Raw genomic sequence first — 19,996 nt, forward strand, 5'->3', positions numbered from 1 at the left:
GAGCACAGGATAAAGAATAGCACAGACGGTTTCAAAAGTTTTCTCAAAAAAATAGAAAGCAACAGTTTAAAATGCTCTCAGGGGCACCGGAGCACTCATTCATCCGGTACACAATGTATAATTTCTGGCTTGAATTAAGACCACATGCATCCATAAGAATCTATTCAATTACACAGGCCACTGTTGAGCCAGAGCCTGCAGTATAGAGAAAAAAATGGAGTACACAGGAGGAGAACAGTGTGAGAGAAAGTAAAAAGACAGAGCTGAGGGGAGGAGTGAGTGGAAACTAGCTAATTTATACAAAATGGTGTTCAGAAATTCTCAAGCAAGGGGCAAGTATTTAAAGTATTTGTACTTTGGAACCGTTGTGGTACACAGTTGCATGTAGGTGACTTAAAACGTGTCTTGGCTGATGTGTTTGTGCAGTTACCCCAGGTTGTTGTTCCTTACCCACACATGATAAATCAAATCACACCCAGTCTTACCAAACAAAAGCTGGTCCATCTGCTGTCTCTTGGGAAGCTTGCAATGCAGGAAGAAAGGCCCAGGTGAGCTTTCAGTCCCTCTTTATAGCCTCTGCTCATCATCTGGGTCCTAATGCTAGGCCATCTCCTTCACCTCTGCGTCTTTTGTTTTCTTTCTTTCTTTCATTCTGTTACAACAGTTCATAGATTTAGAGAAAATCTCTTTTAAGCTTGCAGTTGTGACAATAAAGGCAGCATACAGGAAGCTACACAGTGAACAACCCAGAACAAGACCGACATCTAAACTCAGTGGGCTTTAAAATGAAAATGTTCAAATTCACACTGACAGATCCCAAAAGATCAAAGCCAGAATACAGAGTTTTACCTGTTCATTTAAGCCCACAGCTCCAGAGACAGATACGTGCATTGAGTTCTATGAATATGAGGAGTCATGGGCAGGAATCACAATTATCTTGTATCCATTCTGCCAGGCCATGAAATTGAACTGAACTTCCTCTGACCGTCCCCTCATTCCTCTCACAGCAGAAAGGGTCAGGAACTCTGGTACTTCCTACCATGCTGTGGGGCTCAAATAACACAGAGACACCATGAGAAAAAGCTAACATATAATTTCCTCAACATCTGCTACTGCAGCAGGTTTTTGCCTCCCGTAAGCTGGCAGGGCCTCGTGCTGCGGACATGATGTGGATTTAAACCAATAGTGTGATTATTGCTGCAGCCAGACAGGGCTCGGACTTGCCAACTGTGACTCAGGCGGGTTCTGTGTTTATTATCTGCCAGACGCTTCAAATGCTCTCCTACTTAAGGCCACCATACAAGGTTCCAGATCAGGCTTTGGACAGACAGACAGACAGTCAGACAGTAAAAGGCCAATTTGGCACTGAGGAATGGAAAGATAAAAGTGAGCCCTCAGCTACTTTTGGAATGTTAACATTTTTTCCCGCTTGGATGAATACATTTCCAGAGAGCAGTACACCACCCGTTCACTGGGAACACACCTTAGTATGCTAGTATATATCCATCACGCGTAATGGTCCATGGAGTTGGTCAGTCTGTGGCTAATAGGTCAGACTTGTCCACTCTGTTTACAATCCCTCCAGCCATGCATATCTGGCTGTATCAGATAAATAAAGTATGCTGACACCTCTGTTCCAGTCCATCTCTTTCATTTCCCACCCATAGACTATATCGCTGAGGCAGGGGACAATTGTTGTGTTACTCACCTTCTCCTTCTGCTTCCCCTCTCTAATTCAGAACATCTGAGAGGCAGTCTACAGGGAGGAAAAGAATAAATAGAGAGGTGGAGACAGTGGCTTTTTTTCAAATGCATACCATGGCTTATGGCTGCAGTTAAGATCTTATTTGGTTAAATTAGTAAAAGAAACCTTTCGTATCTGTTGCCATAAATAACATCTGATTTGGTGATATGTCACAGTTTGGTATAATGTTTAGGTGGAGGCAGGAGTAGACTGGCAACAAAAAGCAGCCTGGAATCTTCTGTCAAGTGGCCCCAATTTGGTACACTGTATTTGAAATTACACAACATGTTTGTTGATCAGTAAATCATAATAGAAATACTACTACTAAATAAAACACGCAATCTGTTCATTTGTATTATTTGTGTTAGGCTAATAAACTACTTCAGATCAGTTCAGAGGTTCTGGCTGGTGGTCACACATACCTGTCTCCATAGAGGTCCCTGCAAAGACTTCCTAAAAACTTTCCCTGTCTGACTCAGGCCCACCTGTTTGTTAAAAATGCATAAAGAGACATCATTTGGACTGTCTGACATGATCATCAAATCTTGTACTCATTAAAGTCATGATGAATGGTACAACCATGACATATGCAAATAAATATGTGGTGTAATATACAGCACAGGCTACTACTTGCCATTCATTCTATTTATCGTAATAATGCAACAATAAATAACATATAACTTTAATATATTCTATTTGTTTTACTGTATTTTAGCTTATTGTTATTTTCTAATCTCTAAACTCCTTAATAACTATATTTAATTATACTTGAGTGTCTGTTTATGAGTTTCTTTTACTCTTTGTCTCAATGCTTTTCCAGTTTTATGAAAAAGCACTAGCCTAGTTGTTGAAATGTGCAGCACAAATGAACTTGCCTTGCAGCCGTTTCATTCGCTCTCCTCCCGTCTGTCGGTTTCCTACTTTCACCGTGGTTTGCGTGTGTTGTCATTGGCTTGATCGTGTGTCGTCATGACCTACTGGGAGGAGCGCAGAGAGGCGGAGAAACGAAGTCGGGAAGCAAGTAAACCCAACGTTTGAACCGTTTCCTCGGTTTGTCAGTACCGTGAGAAAAACTTTATTATCGTAGAAGCCTTTGGATGCTAAAACGAGCTTTAGAGCCTGCTTTTTTGTCGAACAAGAGTGAGCTGGACGCTGAATACACCTGCGACGCGAAGGTAAAGCTAAGAAGCGAACTAGCTAGCGGCTAGCGTTAGCATTTGTGTAACCGGTGATTTGTGGTTTGTGACTAAGGTGTCCCTGACATGAGTTGTGGGGCCCCCAACGTGGACGGGGTGAAAACACAGGGAGCTCTTGATAGTGGTGTTTAAATCACTGTTGTATTTGTTTGTCATTTTACCGACATTTTGCATCTGTTACTAACTTTGTGTTCCATCCTGGTCGTTTTAACTGAGTTTATAGCGGTCTATCATTTAGTTGTTGTCGTTTTGTGTCTATTTGTGGTCATTGTGTATTGTATTGTACCTGGCTGCTTTACACCTGGTCATCAGCGTTAGCATTAGCGGCGAGCGTTTAGTCTTATTTTTAATGATACCTTAGGGGTTTTGTCTTTTTTCCATCATTTTTATTTGCCTTGGTTTAAAGTGTGTTTCTATAACTGTAGCGTCACTGACATGAATTGCGGGCACTTTATGTAGGCAAAGGTAACTGTTAGTAGTCAGTTTGTCTATTATCATGTTGTTGTGATCATTTTGTGGTCTTATTGCATATTGTTAAAGTTATTAATACAGGTAATGTAAAAGTAATTAACAATATCAGAAGTAAGCTGTTACTAGATGTCGTTTGCAAAAGTAAAAGTTACCTGTAAATTTAGAAGTAATATGTAATAAGAAAAGTAATATGTAAAGGTAAAAGTAATCTAATATTAGAGGTATTAGTAAAAGTAATCAGCAATATAAAAGCAATGTAGAATTAATAGTAATCCAAAATAGAAGTAAAAATGTCACGTCATAGGAAAGCATCAAAAATGTCATAGTATAGTTTTGGCATAAAAATTTCCAATGTCATTGTTATTATTAAGGATCAGTCAAAATGGGATTGAAAATTATCTTAATCTTCATGCTTGTCTACAGCGTACAAAACAATATCAGTTCTACCAATAAAATATTGGAGTGACTTGTTCATAAGTGTGTTGATTTTAACTTTTGGTTAGAGGGGTGATATGAAATATGAAATATCTTTACAGTATATAACAACCCTATTTACGTATAAGTTTTCAGATAAGCTGCTGTTAAGTATAATAAATAACACAAATTAAAATCCTGCACTCAAAATGTACTTATGTGATAGTGTTATTATTGTTGTGCAGTTCACATACATACATGATTGCTTCACACACACAATTGGTAATCAATTGACTTTTTCCCAAATATTTGTTGTTGGTTTTTCAGGAGGTGATGACAGTCAACTGTTGATTTTCTGAAACAGCCTCTAATGTTTGTTAAATGTTGTGGTTCAGCTGTAATGTTGAATATTTATCTGCGTTTTCATGGTTACACTGTTGATGAGGAATAGGTGGTAGTGTATTGATCATTTTCCTTTGTATGTTTCTCTCTGATTTCCTCCAGGGTGTCACCACTTCGTCCATGACATCGTCCACGATCACAGAGACATGGTCCATGATCGGAGAGACATTGTTGAGGATGAGGGAGACATCGTCCACGATCAGAGACGCTGTCCATGATCGCAGAGACCTTGTCAAAGATGAGAGAGATGTTGTCCATGATCAGAGACATTGTCCCATGCTTCGTAGAGACCTTGCGATAGAATCGGCGGAGACGGGGGTCACCGATTTGACGGCACTGCCCGCGATCGTGGAGACATTGTCGATGATCACAGAGACAGCGTCTATGATCTCAGAGACATCGTCCACGATCACAAAGGCATTGTCCGTGATTGCAGAGACTTTGTCCATAATCTCAGAGACATTGTCCGCGATCACAGAGACGTAGTCCACGATCACATAGAGTCTTCGTAAAATGAAGAAGTTCTTTGAGACCAGGACAGAGGCCTCCAGGTAATTCACAAACAGCTTTACATCAACTGTCCCAACACAGAGCACTGACATTAAACTGTTTGTGTTCAGTATTCAGTATATCAGAAAAGTGTAAAAATTAGAAGTAATCTGCAATATAAGAATAACGTATGAGTAATCCTTATTAATAGAATTAATGTAAAAGCAATGAGCAACATCAGAAGTAAGATGTAATAGTCAGAGTAATCTGTTACTAGATGTAGTTTGCAACAGTAAAAGTTATCTGTAAATTTAGGAGTAATATTTAATAAGAAAAGTATTATGTAATGGTTACAGTAATGTAATACTAGAGGTAGAGTAAAAGTAATCAGTAATATAAAAGGCAATGCAGAAGTAATAGTAATCCAAAATAGCAGTAAAAATGTCTCGTTATAGTAAGACGTCAAAAATGTCATGGTATAGTCAGGCATAAAAGTGTGAATTGTTATTGTTAAGGATCAATCAAAATAGGATTGAAAAATATCTTAATTTCAGTTTGATCCTACATGATCATGTGTATGTGCTAGACACACTAGACTACACCGTACAAAACTATCAATTCTACAAATAAAATATTGGAGTGAGTTGTTCATGAGTGTGTTAATTTTAACTGTTGGTCAGGGGGTGATTTTATAAATATTTTTCACAGTTTATAACGACCAGTTCTACACTTATTTTCTTTTTTCACTTATTATCTGCTGTGAAAACCTTTGTATATTTGGATGTTATTGTTAAATGAAAACAACACAAAACAAGACATTTTAAATATGTATTATTAAGAAGAAGGTTGAAATGTGAAATAATGATTCTGTATGTGAACGTCTGTGGTGGAAGAAATACTCAGATTTTTTACTGAAGTATAATAAACAACACAAGTTAAAATCCTGCATTCAAAAATTAACTGATAGTGTTTATTATTGTTGTGTAGTTCACAGTAACAGACATTGCTGTGGTGATTAGTTAATAGACACACAATCAAAATCATTGACTTTTTCCCAAATATTTGTTGTTGGTTCTTCAGGAGGTGATGACAGTCAACTGTTGATTTTCTGAAACAGCCTCTAATGTTGGTTAAATTTTGTGGTTCAGCTGTAATGTTGAATATTTATCTGCGTTTTCATGGTTACACTGTTGATGAGGAATAGGTGGTAGTGTATTGATCATTTTCCTTAGCATGTTTCTTTTTGATTTCCTCCAGGTGTCACCACTTCGTCTACGATCACAGAGACATGGTCCATGATCGGAGAGACATTGTTGAGGATGAGGGAGACATCGTCCACGATCAGAGACGCTGTCCACGATCGCAGAGACCTTGTCAAAGATGAGAGAGACGTTGTCCGTGATCAGAGACATTGTCCCATGCTTCGTAGAGACCTTGCGATAGAATCGGCGGAGACGGGGGTCACCGATTTGACGGCACTGCCCGCGATCGTGGAGACATTGTCGATGATCACAGAGACAGCGTCTATGATCTCAGAGACATCGTCCACGATCACAAAGGCATTGTCCGTGATTGCAGAGACTTTGTCCATAATCTCAGAGACATTGTCCGCGATCACAGAGACGTAGTCCACGATCACATAGAGTCTTCGTAAAATGAAGAAGTTCTTTGAGACCAGGACAGAGGCCTCCAGGTAATTCACAAACAGCTTTACATCAACTGTCAACACAGAGCACTGACATTAAACTGTTTGTGTTCAGTATTCAGTATATCAGAAAAGTGTAAAAATAGAAGTAATCTGCAATATAAGAATAACGTATGAGTAATCCTTATTAATAGAATTAATGTAAAAGCAATGAGCAACATCAGAAGTAAGATGTAATAGTCAGAGTAATCTGTTACTAGATGTAGTTTGCAACAGTAAAAGTTACCTGTAAATTTAGAAGTAATATTTAATAAGAAAAGTATTATGTAATGGTTACAGTAATGTAATACTAGAGGTAAGAGTAAAAGTAATCAGTAATATAAAAGCAATGCAGAAGTAATAGTAATCCAAAATAGCAGTAAAAATGTCTCGTTATAGTAAGACGTCAAAAATGTCATGGTATAGTCAGGCATAAAAGTGTGAATTGTTATTGTTAAGGATCAATCAAAATAGGATTGAAAAATATCTTAATTTCAGTTTGATCCTACATGATCATGTGTATGTGCTAGACACACTAGACTACACCGTACAAAACTATCAATTCTACAAATAAAATATTGGAGTGAGTTGTTCATGAGTGTGTTAATTTTAACTGTTGGTCAGGGGGTGATTTTATAAATATTTTCACAGTTTATAACGACCAGTTCTACACTTATTTTCTTTTTTCACTTATTATCTGCTGTGAAAACCTTTGTATATTTGGATGTTATTCGTTAAATGAAAACAACACAAAACAGAGACATTTTAAATATGTATTATTAAGAAGAAGGTTGAAATGTGTGAAATAATGATTCTGTATGTGAACGTCTGTGGTGGAAGAAATACTCAGATTTTTTACTGAAGTATAATAAACAACACAAGTTAAAATCCTGCATTCAAAAATTAACTGATAGTGTTTATTATTGTTGTGTAGTTCACAGTAACAGACATTAGATTATTAAATAGACACACAATCAATAATCATTGACTTTTTCCCAAATATTTGTTGTTGGTTCTTCAGGAGGTGATGACAGTCAACTGTTGATTTTCTGAAACAGCCTCTAATGTTGGTTAAATTTTGTGGTTCAGCTGTAATGTTGAATATTTATCTGCGTTTTCATGGTTACACTGTTGATGAGGAATAGGTGGTAGTGTATTGATCATTTTCCTTAGCATGTTTCTTTTGATTTCCTCCAGGTGTCACCACTTCGTCTACGATCACAGAGACATGGTCCATGATCGGAGAGACATTGTTGAGGATGAGGGAGACATCGTCCACGATCAGAGACGCTGTCCACGATCGCAGAGACCTTGTCAAAGATGAGAGAGACGTTGTCCGTGATCAGAGACATTGTCCCATGCTTCGTAGAGACCTTGCGATAGAATCGGCGGAGACGGGGGTCACCGATTTGACGGCACTGCCCGCGATCGTGGAGACATTGTCGATGATCACAGAGACAGCGTCTATGATCTCAGAGACATCGTCCACGATCACAAAGGCATTGTCCGTGATTGCAGAGACTTTGTCCATAATCTCAGAGACATTGTCCGCGATCACAGAGACGTAGTCCACGATCACATAGAGTCTTCGTAAATGAAGAAGTTCTTTGAGACCAGGACAGAGGCCTCCAGGTAATTCACAAACAGGCTTTACATCAACTGTCCAACACAGAGCACTGACATTAAACTGTTTGTGTTCAGTATTCAGTATATCAGAAAAGTGTAAAAATAGAAGTAATCTGCAATATAAGAATAACGTATGAGTAATCCTTATTAATAGAATTAATGTAAAAGCAATGAGCAACATCAGAAGTAAGATGTAATAGTCAGAGTAATCTGTTACTAGATGTAGTTGCAACAGTAAAAGTTACCTGTAAATTTAGAAGTAATATTTAATAAGAAAAGTATTATGTAATGGGTTACAGTAATGTAATACTAGAGGTAAGAGTAAAAGTAATCAGTAATATAAAAGCAATGCAGAAGTAATAGTAATCCAAAATAGCAGTAAAAATGTCTCGTTATAGTAAGACGTCAAAAATGTCATGGTATAGTCAGGCATAAAAGTGTGAATTGTTATTGTTAAGGATCAATCAAAATAGGATTGAAAAATATCTTAATTTCAGTTTGATCCTACATGATCATGTGTATGTGCTAGACACACTAGACTACACCGTACAAAACTATCAATTCTACAATAAAATATTGGAGTGAGTTGTTCATGATGTGTGTTAATTTTAACTGTTGGTCAGGGGGTGATTTTATAAATATTTTCACAGTTTATAACGACCAGTTCTACACTTATTTTCTTTTTTCACTTATTATCTGCTGTGAAAACCTTTGTATATTTGGATGTTATTCGTTAAAATGAAAACAACACAAAACAGAGACATTTTAAATATGTATTATTAAGAAGAAGGTTGAAATGTGAAATAATGATTCTGTATGTGAACGTCTGTGGTGGAAGAAATACTCAGATTTTACTGAAGTATAATAAACAACACAAGTTAAAATCCTGCATTCAAAAATTAACTGATAGTGTTTATTATTGTTGTGTAGTTCACAGTAACAGACATTGCTGTGGTGATTAGTTAATAGACACACAATCAATAATCATTGACTTTTTCCCAAATATTTGTTGTTGGTTCTTCAGGAGGTGATGACAGTCAACTGTTGATTTTCTGAAACAGCCTCTAATGTTGGTTAAATTTTGTGGTTCAGCTGTAATGTTGAATATTTATCTGCGTTTTCATGGTTACACTGTTGATGAGGAATAGGTGGTAGTGTATTGATCATTTTCCTTAGCATGTTTCTTTTTTGATTTCCTCCAGGTGTCACCACTTCGTTCTACGATCACAGAGACATGGTCCATGATCGGAGAGACATTGTTGAGGATGAGGGAGACATCGTCCACGATCAGAGACGCTGTCCACGATCGCAGAGACCTTGTCAAAGATGAGAGAGACGTTGTCCGTGATCAGAGACATTGTCCCATGCTTCGTAGAGACCTTGCGATAGAATCGGCGGAGACGGGGGTCACCGATTTGACGGCACTGCCCGCGATCGTGGAGACATTGTCGATGATCACAGGAGACAGCGTCTATGATCTCAGAGACATCGTCCACGATCACAAAGGCATTGTCCGTGATTGCAGAGACTTTGTCCATAATCTCAGAGACATTGTCCGCGATCACAGAGACGTAGTCCACGATCACATAGAGTCTTCGTAAAATGAAGAAGTTCTTTGAGACCAGGACAGAGGCCTCCAGGTAATTCACAAACAGCTTTACATCAACTGTCCAACACAGAGCACTGACATTAAACTGTTTGTGTTTCAGTATTCAGTATATCAGAAAAGTGTAAAAATAGAAGTAATCTGCAATATAAGAATAACGTATGAGTAATCCTTATTAATAGAATTAATGTAAAAGCAATGAGCAACATCAGAAGTAAGATGTAATAGTCAGAGTAATCTGTTACTAGATGTAGTTTGCAACAGTAAAAGTTACCTGTAAATTTAGAAGTAATATTTAATAAGAAAAGTATTATGTAATGGTTACAGTAATGTAATACTAGAGGTAAGAGTAAAGTAATCAGTAATATAAAAGCAATGCAGAAGTAATAGTAATCCAAAATAGCAGTAAAAATGTCTCGTTATAGTAAGACGTCAAAAATGTCATGGTATAGTCAGGCATAAAAGTGTGAATTGTTATTGTTAAGGATCAATCAAAATAGGATTGAAAAATATCTTAATTTCAGTTTGATCCTACATGATCATGTGTATGTGCTAGACACACTAGACTACACCGTACAAAACTATCAATTCTACAAATAAAATATTGGAGTGAGTTGTTCATGAGTGTGTTAATTTTAACTGTTGGTCAGGGGGTGATTTTATAAATATTTTCACAGTTTATAACGACCAGTTCTACACTTATTTTCTTTTTTCACTTATTATCTGCTGTGAAAACCTTTGTATATTTGGATGTTATTCGTTAAATGAAAACAACACAAACAGAGACATTTTAAATATGTATTATTAAGAAGAAGGTTGAAATGTGAAATAATGATTCTGTATGTGAACGTCTGTGGTGGAAGAAATACTCAGATTTTACTGAAGTATAATAAACAACACAAGTTAAAATCCTGCATTCAAAAATTAACTGATAGTGTTTATTATTGTTGTGTAGTTCACAGTAACAGACATTGCTGTGGTGATTAGTTAATAGACACACAATCAATAATCATTGACTTTTTCCCAAATATTTGTTGTTGGTTCTTCAGGAGGTGATGACAGTCAACTGTTGATTTTCTGAAACAGCCTCTAATGTTGGTTAAATTTTGTGGTTCAGCTGTAATGTTGAATATTTATCTGCGTTTTCATGGTTACACTGTTGATGAGGAATAGGTGGTAGTGTATTGATCATTTTCCTTAGCATGTTTCTTTTTGATTTCCTCCAGGTGTCACCACTTCGTCTACGATCACAGAGACATGGTCCATGATCGGAGAGACATTGTTGAGGATGAGGGAGACATCGTCCACGATCAGAGACGCTGTCCACGATCGCAGAGACCTTGTCAAAGATGAGAGAGACGTTGTCCGTGATCAGAGACATTGTCCCATGCTTCGTAGAGACCTTGCGATAGAATCGGCGGAGACGGGGGTCACCGATTTGACGGCACTGCCCGCGATCGTGGAGACATTGTCGATGATCACAGAGACAGCGTCTATGATCTCAGAGACATCGTCCACGATCACAAAGGCATTGTCCGTGATTGCAGAGACTTTGTCCATAATCTCAGAGACATTGTCCGCGATCACAGAGACGTAGTCCACGATCACATAGAGTCTTCGTAAAATGAAGAAGTTCTTTGAGACCAGGACAGAGGCCTCCAGGTAATTCACAAACAGCTTTACATCAACTGTCCAACACAGAGCACTGACATTAAACTGTTTGTGTTCAGTATTCAGTATATCAGAAAAGTGTAAAAATAGAAGTAATCTGCAATATAAGAATAACGTATGAGTAATCCTTATTAATAGAATTAATGTAAAAGCAATGAGCAACATCAGAAGTAAGATGTAATAGTCAGAGTAATCTGTTACTAGATGTAGTTTGCAACAGTAAAAGTTACCTGTAAATTTAGAAGTAATATTTAATAAGAAAAGTATTATGTAATGGTTACAGTAATGTAATACTAGAGGTAAGAGTAAAAGTAATCAGTAATATAAAAGCAATGCAGAAGTAATAGTAATCCAAAATAGCAGTAAAAATGTCTCGTTATAGTAAGACGTCAAAAATGTCATGGTATAGTCAGGCATAAAAGTGTGAATTGTTATTGTTAAGGATCAATCAAAATAGGATTGAAAAATATCTTAATTTCAGTTTGATCCTACATGATCATGTGTATGTGCTAGACACACTAGACTACACCGTACAAAACTATCAATTCTACAAATAAAATATTGGAGTGAGTTGTTCATGAGTGTGTTAATTTTAACTGTTGGTCAGGGGGTGATTTTATAAATATTTTCACAGTTTATAACGACCAGTTCTACACTTATTTTCTTTTTTCACTTATTATCTGCTGTGAAAACCTTTGTATATTTGGATGTTATTCGTTAAATGAAAACAACACAAAACAGAGACATTTTAAATATGTATTATTAAGAAGAAGGTTGAAATGTGAAATAATGATTCTGTATGTGAACGTCTGTGGTGGAAGAAATACTCAGATTTTACTGAAGTATAATAAACAACACAAGTTAAAATCCTGCATTCAAAAATTAACTGATAGTGTTTATTATTGTTGTGTAGTTCACAGTAACAGACATTGCTGTGGTGATTAGTTAATAGACACACAATCAATAATCATTGACTTTTTCCCAAATATTTGTTGTTGGTTCTTCAGGAGGTGATGACAGTCAACTGTTGATTTTCTGAAACAGCCTCTAATGTTGGTTAAATTTTGTGGTTCAGCTGTAATGTTGAATATTTATCTGCGTTTTCATGGTTACACTGTTGATGAGGAATAGGTGGTAGTGTATTGATCATTTTCCTTAGCATGTTTCTTTTTGATTTCCTCCAGGTGTCACCACTTCGTCTACGATCACAGAGACATGGTCCATGATCGGAGAGACATTGTTGAGGATGAGGGAGACATCGTCCACGATCAGAGACGCTGTCCACGATCGCAGAGACCTTGTCAAAGATGAGAGAGACGTTGTCCGTGATCAGAGACATTGTCCCATGCTTCGTAGAGACCTTGCGATAGAATCGGCGGAGACGGGGGTCACCGATTTGACGGCACTGCCCGCGATCGTGGAGACATTGTCGATGATCACAGAGACAGCGTCTATGATCTCAGAGACATCGTCCACGATCACAAAGGCATTGTCCGTGATTGCAGAGACTTTGTCCATAATCTCAGAGACATTGTCCGTGATCACAGAGACGTAGTCCACGATCACATAGAGTCTTCGTAAAATGAAGAAGTTCTTTGAGACCAGGACAGAGGCCTCCAGGTAATTCACAAACAGCTTTACATCAACTGTCCAACACAGAGCACTGACATTAAACTGTTTGTGTTCAGTATTCAGTATATCAGAAAAGTGTAAAAATAGAAGTAATCTGCAATATAAGAATAACGTATGAGTAATCCTTATTAATAGAATTAATGTAAAAGCAATGAGCAACATCAGAAGTAAGATGTAATAGTCAGAGTAATCTGTTACTAGATGTAGTTTGCAACAGTAAAAGTTACCTGTAAATTTAGAAGTAATATTTAATAAGAAAAGTATTATGTAATGGTTACAGTAATGTAATACTAGAGGTAAGAGTAAAAGTAATCAGTAATATAAAAGCAATGCAGAAGTAATAGTAATCCAAAATAGCAGTAAAAATGTCTCGTTATAGTAAGACGTCAAAAATGTCATGGTATAGTCAGGCATAAAAGTGTGAATTGTTATTGTTAAGGATCAATCAAAATAGGATTGAAAAATATCTTAATTTCAGTTTGATCCTACATGATCATGTGTATGTGCTAGACACACTAGACTACACCGTACAAAACTATCAATTCTACAAATAAAATATTGGAGTGAGTTGTTCATGAGTGTGTTAATTTTAACTGTTGGTCAGGGGGTGATTTTATAAATATTTTCACAGTTTATAACGACCAGTTCTACACTTATTTTCTTTTTTCACTTATTATCTGCTGTGAAAACCTTTGTATATTTGGATGTTATTCGTTAAATGAAAACAACACAAAACAGAGACATTTTAAATATGTATTATTAAGAAGAAGGTTGAAATGTGAAATAATGATTCTGTATGTGAACGTCTGTGGTGGAAGAAATACTCAGATTTTACTGAAGTATAATAAACAACACAAGTTAAAATCCTGCATTCAAAAATTAACTGATAGTGTTTATTATTGTTGTGTAGTTCACAGTAACAGACATTGCTGTGGTGATTAGTTAATAGACACACAATCAATAATCATTGACTTTTTCCCAAATATTTGTTGTTGGTTCTTCAGGAGGTGATGACAGTCAACTGTTGATTTTCTGAAACAGCCTCTAATGTTGGTTAAATTTTGTGGTTCAGCTGTAATGTTGAATATTTATCTGCGTTTTCATGGTTACACTGTTGATGAGGAATAGGTGGTAGTGTATTGATCATTTTCCTTAGCATGTTTCTTTTTGATTTCCTCCAGGTGTCACCACTTCGTCTACGATCACAGAGACATGGTCCATGATCGGAGAGACATTGTTGAGGATGAGGGAGACATCGTCCACGATCAGAGACGCTGTCCACGATCGCAGAGACCTTGTCAAAGATGAGAGAGACGTTGTCCGTGATCAGAGACATTGTCCCATGCTTCGTAGAGACCTTGCGATAGAATCGGCGGAGACGGGGGTCACCGATTTGACGGCACTGCCCGCGATCGTGGAGACATTGTCGATGATCACAGAGACAGCGTCTATGATCTCAGAGACATCGTCCACGATCACAAAGGCATTGTCCGTGATTGCAGAGACTTTGTCCATAATCTCAGAGACATTGTCCGCGATCACAGAGACGTAGTCCACGATCACATAGAGTCTTCGTAAAATGAAGAAGTTCTTTGAGACCAGGACAGAGGCCTCCAGGTAATTCACAAACAGCTTTACATCAACTGTCCAACACAGAGCACTGACATTAAACTGTTTGTGTTCAGTATTCAGTATATCAGAAAAGTGTAAAAATAGAAGTAATCTGCAATATAAGAATAACGTATGAGTAATCCTTATTAATAGAATTAATGTAAAAGCAATGAGCAACATCAGAAGTAAGATGTAATAGTCAGAGTAATCTGTTACTAGATGTAGTTTGCAACAGTAAAAGTTACCTGTAAATTTAGAAGTAATATTTAATAAGAAAAGTATTATGTAATGGTTACAGTAATGTAATACTAGAGGTAAGAGTAAAAGTAATCAGTAATATAAAAGCAATGCAGAAGTAATAGTAATCCAAAATAGCAGTAAAAATGTCTCGTTATAGTAAGACGTCAAAAATGTCATGGTATAGTCAGGCATAAAAGTGTGAATTGTTATTGTTAAGGATCAATCAAAATAGGATTGAAAATATCTTAATTTCAGTTTGATCCTACATGATCATGTGTATGTGCTAGACACACTAGACTACACCGTACAAAACTATCAATTCTACAAATAAAATATTGGAGTGAGTTGTTCATGAGTGTGTTAATTTTAACTGTTGGTCAGGGGGTGATTTTATAAATATTTTCACAGTTTATAACGACCAGTTCTACACTTATTTTCTTTTTTCACTTATTATCTGCTGTGAAAACCTTTGTATATTTGGATGTTATTCGTTAAATGAAAACAACACAAAACAGAGACATTTTAAATATGTATTATTAAGAAGAAGGTTGAAATGTGAAATAATGATTCTGTATGTGAACGTCTGTGGTGGAAGAAATACTCAGATTTTACTGAAGTATAATAAACAACACAAGTTAAAATCCTGCATTCAAAAATTAACTGATAGTGTTTATTATTGTTGTGTAGTTCACAGTAACAGACATTGCTGTGGTGATTAGTTAATAGACACACAATCAATAATCATTGACTTTTTCCCAAATATTTGTTGTTGGTTCTTCAGGAGGTGATGACAGTCAACTGTTGATTTTCTGAAACAGCCTCTAATGTTGGTTAAATTTTGTGGTTCAGCTGTAATGTTGAATATTTATCTGCGTTTTCATGGTTACACTGTTGATGAGGAATAGGTGGTAGTGTATTGATCATTTTCCTTAGCATGTTTCTTTTTGATTTCCTCCAGGTGTCACCACTTCGTCTACGATCACAGAGACATGGTCCATGATCGGAGAGACATTGTTGAGGATGAGGGAGACATCGTCCACGATCAGAGACGCTGTCCACGATCGCAGAGACCTTGTCAAAGATGAGAGAGACGTTGTCCGTGATCAGAGACATTGTCCCATGCTTCGTAGAGACCTTGCGATAGAATCGGCGGAGACGGGGGTCACCGATTTGACGGCACTGCCCGCGATCGTGGAGACATTGTCGATGATCACAGAGACAGCGTCTATGATCTCAGAGACATCGTCCACGATCACAAAGGCATTGTCCGTGATTGCAGAGACTTTGTCCATAATCTCAGAGACATTGTCCGCGATCACAGAGACGTAGTCCACGATCACATAGAGTCTTCGTAAAATGAAGAAGTTCTTTGAGACCAGGACAGAGGCCTCCAGGTAATTCACAAACAGCTTTACATCAACTGTCCAACACAGAGCACTGACATTAAACTGTTTGTGTTCAGTATTCAGTATATCAGAAAAGTGTAAAAATAGAAGTAATCTGCAATATAAGAATAACGTATGAGTAATCCTTATTAATAGAATTAATGTAAAAGCAATGAGCAACATCAGAAGTAAGATGTAATAGTCAGAGTAATCTGTTACTAGATGTAGTTTGCAACAGTAAAAGTTACCTGTAAATTTAGAAGTAATATTTAATAAGAAAAGTATTATGTAATGGTTACAGTAATGTAATACTAGAGGTAAGAGTAAAAGTAATCAGTAATATAAAAGCAATGCAGAAGTAATAGTAATCCAAAATAGCAGTAAAAATGTCTCGTTATAGTAAGACGTCAAAAATGTCATGGTATAGTCAGGCATAAAAGTGTGAATTGTTATTGTTAAGGATCAATCAAAATAGGATTGAAAAATATCTTAATTTCAGTTTGATCCTACATGATCATGTGTATGTGCTAGACACACTAGACTACACCGTACAAAACTATCAATTCTACAAATAAAATATTGGAGTGAGTTGTTCATGAGTGTGTTAATTTTAACTGTTGGTCAGGGGGTGATTTTATAAATATTTTCACAGTTTATAACGACCAGTTCTACACTTATTTTCTTTTTTCACTTATTATCTGCTGTGAAAACCTTTGTATATTTGGATGTTATTCGTTAAATGAAAACAACACAAAACAGAGACATTTTAAATATGTATTATTAAGAAGAAGGTTGAAATGTGAAATAATGATTCTGTATGTGAACGTCTGTGGTGGAAGAAATACTCAGATTTTACTGAAGTATAATAAACAACACAAGTTAAAATCCTGCATTCAAAAATTAACTGATAGTGTTTATTATTGTTGTGTAGTTCACAGTAACAGACATTGCTGTGGTGATTAGTTAATAGACACACAATCAATAATCATTGACTTTTTCCCAAATATTTGTTGTTGGTTCTTCAGGAGGTGATGACAGTCAACTGTTGATTTTCTGAAACAGCCTCTAATGTTGGTTAAATTTTGTGGTTCAGCTGTAATGTTGAATATTTATCTGCGTTTTCATGGTTACACTGTTGATGAGGAATAGGTGGTAGTGTATTGATCATTTTCCTTAGCATGTTTCTTTTTGATTTCCTCCAGGTGTCACCACTTCGTCTACGATCACAGAGACATGGTCCATGATCGGAGAGACATTGTTGAGGATGAGGGAGACATCGTCCACGATCAGAGACGCTGTCCACGATCGCAGAGACCTTGTCAAAGATGAGAGAGACGTTGTCCGTGATCAGAGACATTGTCCCATGCTTCGTAGAGACCTTGCGATAGAATCGGCGGAGACGGGGGTCACCGATTTGACGGCACTGCCCGCGATCGTGGAGACATTGTCGATGATCACAGAGACAGCGTCTATGATCTCAGAGACATCGTCCACGATCACAAAGGCATTGTCCGTGATTGCAGAGACTTTGTCCATAATCTCAGAGACATTGTCCGTGATCACAGAGACGTAGTCCACGATCACATAGAGTCTTCGTAAAATGAAGAAGTTCTTTGAGACCAGGACAGAGGCCTCCAGGTAATTCACAAACAGCTTTACATCAACTGTCCAACACAGAGCACTGACATTAAACTGTTTGTGTTCAGTATTCAGTATATCAGAAAAGTGTAAAAATAGAAGTAATCTGCAATATAAGAATAACGTATGAGTAATCCTTATTAATAGAATTAATGTAAAAGCAATGAGCAACATCAGAAGTAAGATGTAATAGTCAGAGTAATCTGTTACTAGATGTAGTTTGCAACAGTAAAAGTTACCTGTAAATTTAGAAGTAATATTTAATAAGAAAAGTATTATGTAATGGTTACAGTAATGTAATACTAGAGGTAAGAGTAAAAGTAATCAGTAATATAAAAGCAATGCAGAAGTAATAGTAATCCAAAATAGCAGTAAAAATGTCTCGTTATAGTAAGACGTCAAAAATGTCATGGTATAGTCAGGCATAAAAGTGTGAATTGTTATTGTTAAGGATCAATCAAAATAGGATTGAAAAATATCTTAATTTCAGTTTGATCCTACATGATCATGTGTATGTGCTAGACACACTAGACTACACCGTACAAAACTATCAATTCTACAAATAAAATATTGGAGTGAGTTGTTCATGAGTGTGTTAATTTTAACTGTTGGTCAGGGGGTGATTTTATAAATATTTTCACAGTTTATAACGACCAGTTCTACACTTATTTTCTTTTTTCACTTATTATCTGCTGTGAAAACCTTTGTATATTTGGATGTTATTCGTTAAATGAAAACAACACAAAACAGAGACATTTTAAATATGTATTATTAAGAAGAAGGTTGAAATGTGAAATAATGATTCTGTATGTGAACGTCTGTGGTGGAAGAAATACTCAGATTTTACTGAAGTATAATAAACAACACAAGTTAAAATCCTGCATTCAAAAATTAACTGATAGTGTTTATTATTGTTGTGTAGTTCACAGTAACAGACATTGCTGTGGTGATTAGTTAATAGACACACAATCAATAATCATTGACTTTTTCCCAAATATTTGTTGTTGGTTCTTCAGGAGGTGATGACAGTCAACTGTTGATTTTCTGAAACAGCCTCTAATGTTGGTTAAATTTTGTGGTTCAGCTGTAATGTTGAATATTTATCTGCGTTTTCATGGTTACACTGTTGATGAGGAATAGGTGGTAGTGTATTGATCATTTTCCTTAGCATGTTTCTTTTTGATTTCCTCCAGGTGTCACCACTTCGTCTACGATCACAGAGACATGGTCCATGATCGGAGAGACATTGTTGAGGATGAGGGAGACATCGTCCACGATCAGAGACGCTGTCCACGATCGCAGAGACCTTGTCAAAGATGAGAGAGACGTTGTCCGTGATCAGAGACATTGTTCCATGCTTCGTAGAGACCTTGCGATAGAATCGGCGGAGACGGGGGTCACCGATTTGACGGCACTGCCCGCGATCGTGGAGACATTGTCGATGATCACAGAGACAGCGTCTATGATCTCAGAGACATCGTCCACGATCACAAAGGCATTGTCCGTGATTGCAGAGACTTTGTCCATAATCTCAGAGACATTGTCCGCGATCACAGAGACGTAGTCCACGATCACATAGAGTCTTCGTAAAATGAAGAAGTTCTTTGAGACCAGGACAGAGGCCTCCAGGTAATTCACAAACAGCTTTACATCAACTGTCCAACACAGAGCACTGACATTAAACTGTTTGTGTTCAGTATTCAGTATATCAGAAAAGTGTAAAAATAGAAGTAACCTGCAATATAAGAATAACGTATGAGTAATCCTTATTAATAGAATTAATGTAAAAGCAATGAGCAACATCAGAAGTAAGATGTAATAGTCAGAGTAATCTGTTACTAGATGTAGTTTGCAACAGTAAAAGTTATCTGTAAATTTAGGAGTAATATTTAATAAGAAAAGTATTATGTAATGGTTACAGTAATGTAATACTAGAGGTAAGAGTAAAAGTAATCAGTAATATAAAGGCAATGCAGAAGTAATAGTAATCCAAAATAGCAGTAAAAATGTCTCGTTATAGTAAGACGTCAAAAATGTCATGGTATAGTCAGGCATAAAAGTGTGAATTGTTATTGTTAAGGATCAATCAAAATAGGATTGAAAAATATCTTAATTTCAGTTTGATCCTACATGATCATGTGTATGTGCTAGACACACTAGACTACACCGTACAAAACTATCAATTCT

General features: G+C 36.7%; 1 long non-coding RNA gene across 8 annotated transcripts; it reads left to right on the forward strand.

Moving 5' to 3' along the window:
• The first annotated feature begins 4,461 nt into the window (after positions 1–4,461).
• Positions 4,462–19,171, forward strand: LOC127139320 (uncharacterized). 8 transcript variants are annotated; one of them, XR_007809485.1, is made up of 9 exons: positions 4,462–4,778; positions 5,974–6,409; positions 7,598–8,032; positions 10,859–11,294; positions 12,488–12,923; positions 14,117–14,552; positions 15,745–16,180; positions 17,374–17,809; positions 19,003–19,171. It is a non-coding gene; the product is annotated as an uncharacterized LOC127139320 (long non-coding RNA). The 8 variants fall into 8 exon arrangements; XR_007809487.1 differs by lacking the exon at positions 17,374–17,809; XR_007809489.1 differs by lacking the exon at positions 15,745–16,180.
• Positions 19,172–19,996: the final 825 nt, after the last annotated feature.

This window comes from Lates calcarifer, unplaced genomic scaffold, assembly GCF_001640805.2.
Source record: "Lates calcarifer isolate ASB-BC8 unplaced genomic scaffold, TLL_Latcal_v3 _unitig_1158_quiver_2277, whole genome shotgun sequence".
Classification (NCBI taxonomy): Eukaryota; Metazoa; Chordata; class Actinopteri; family Centropomidae; genus Lates; species Lates calcarifer.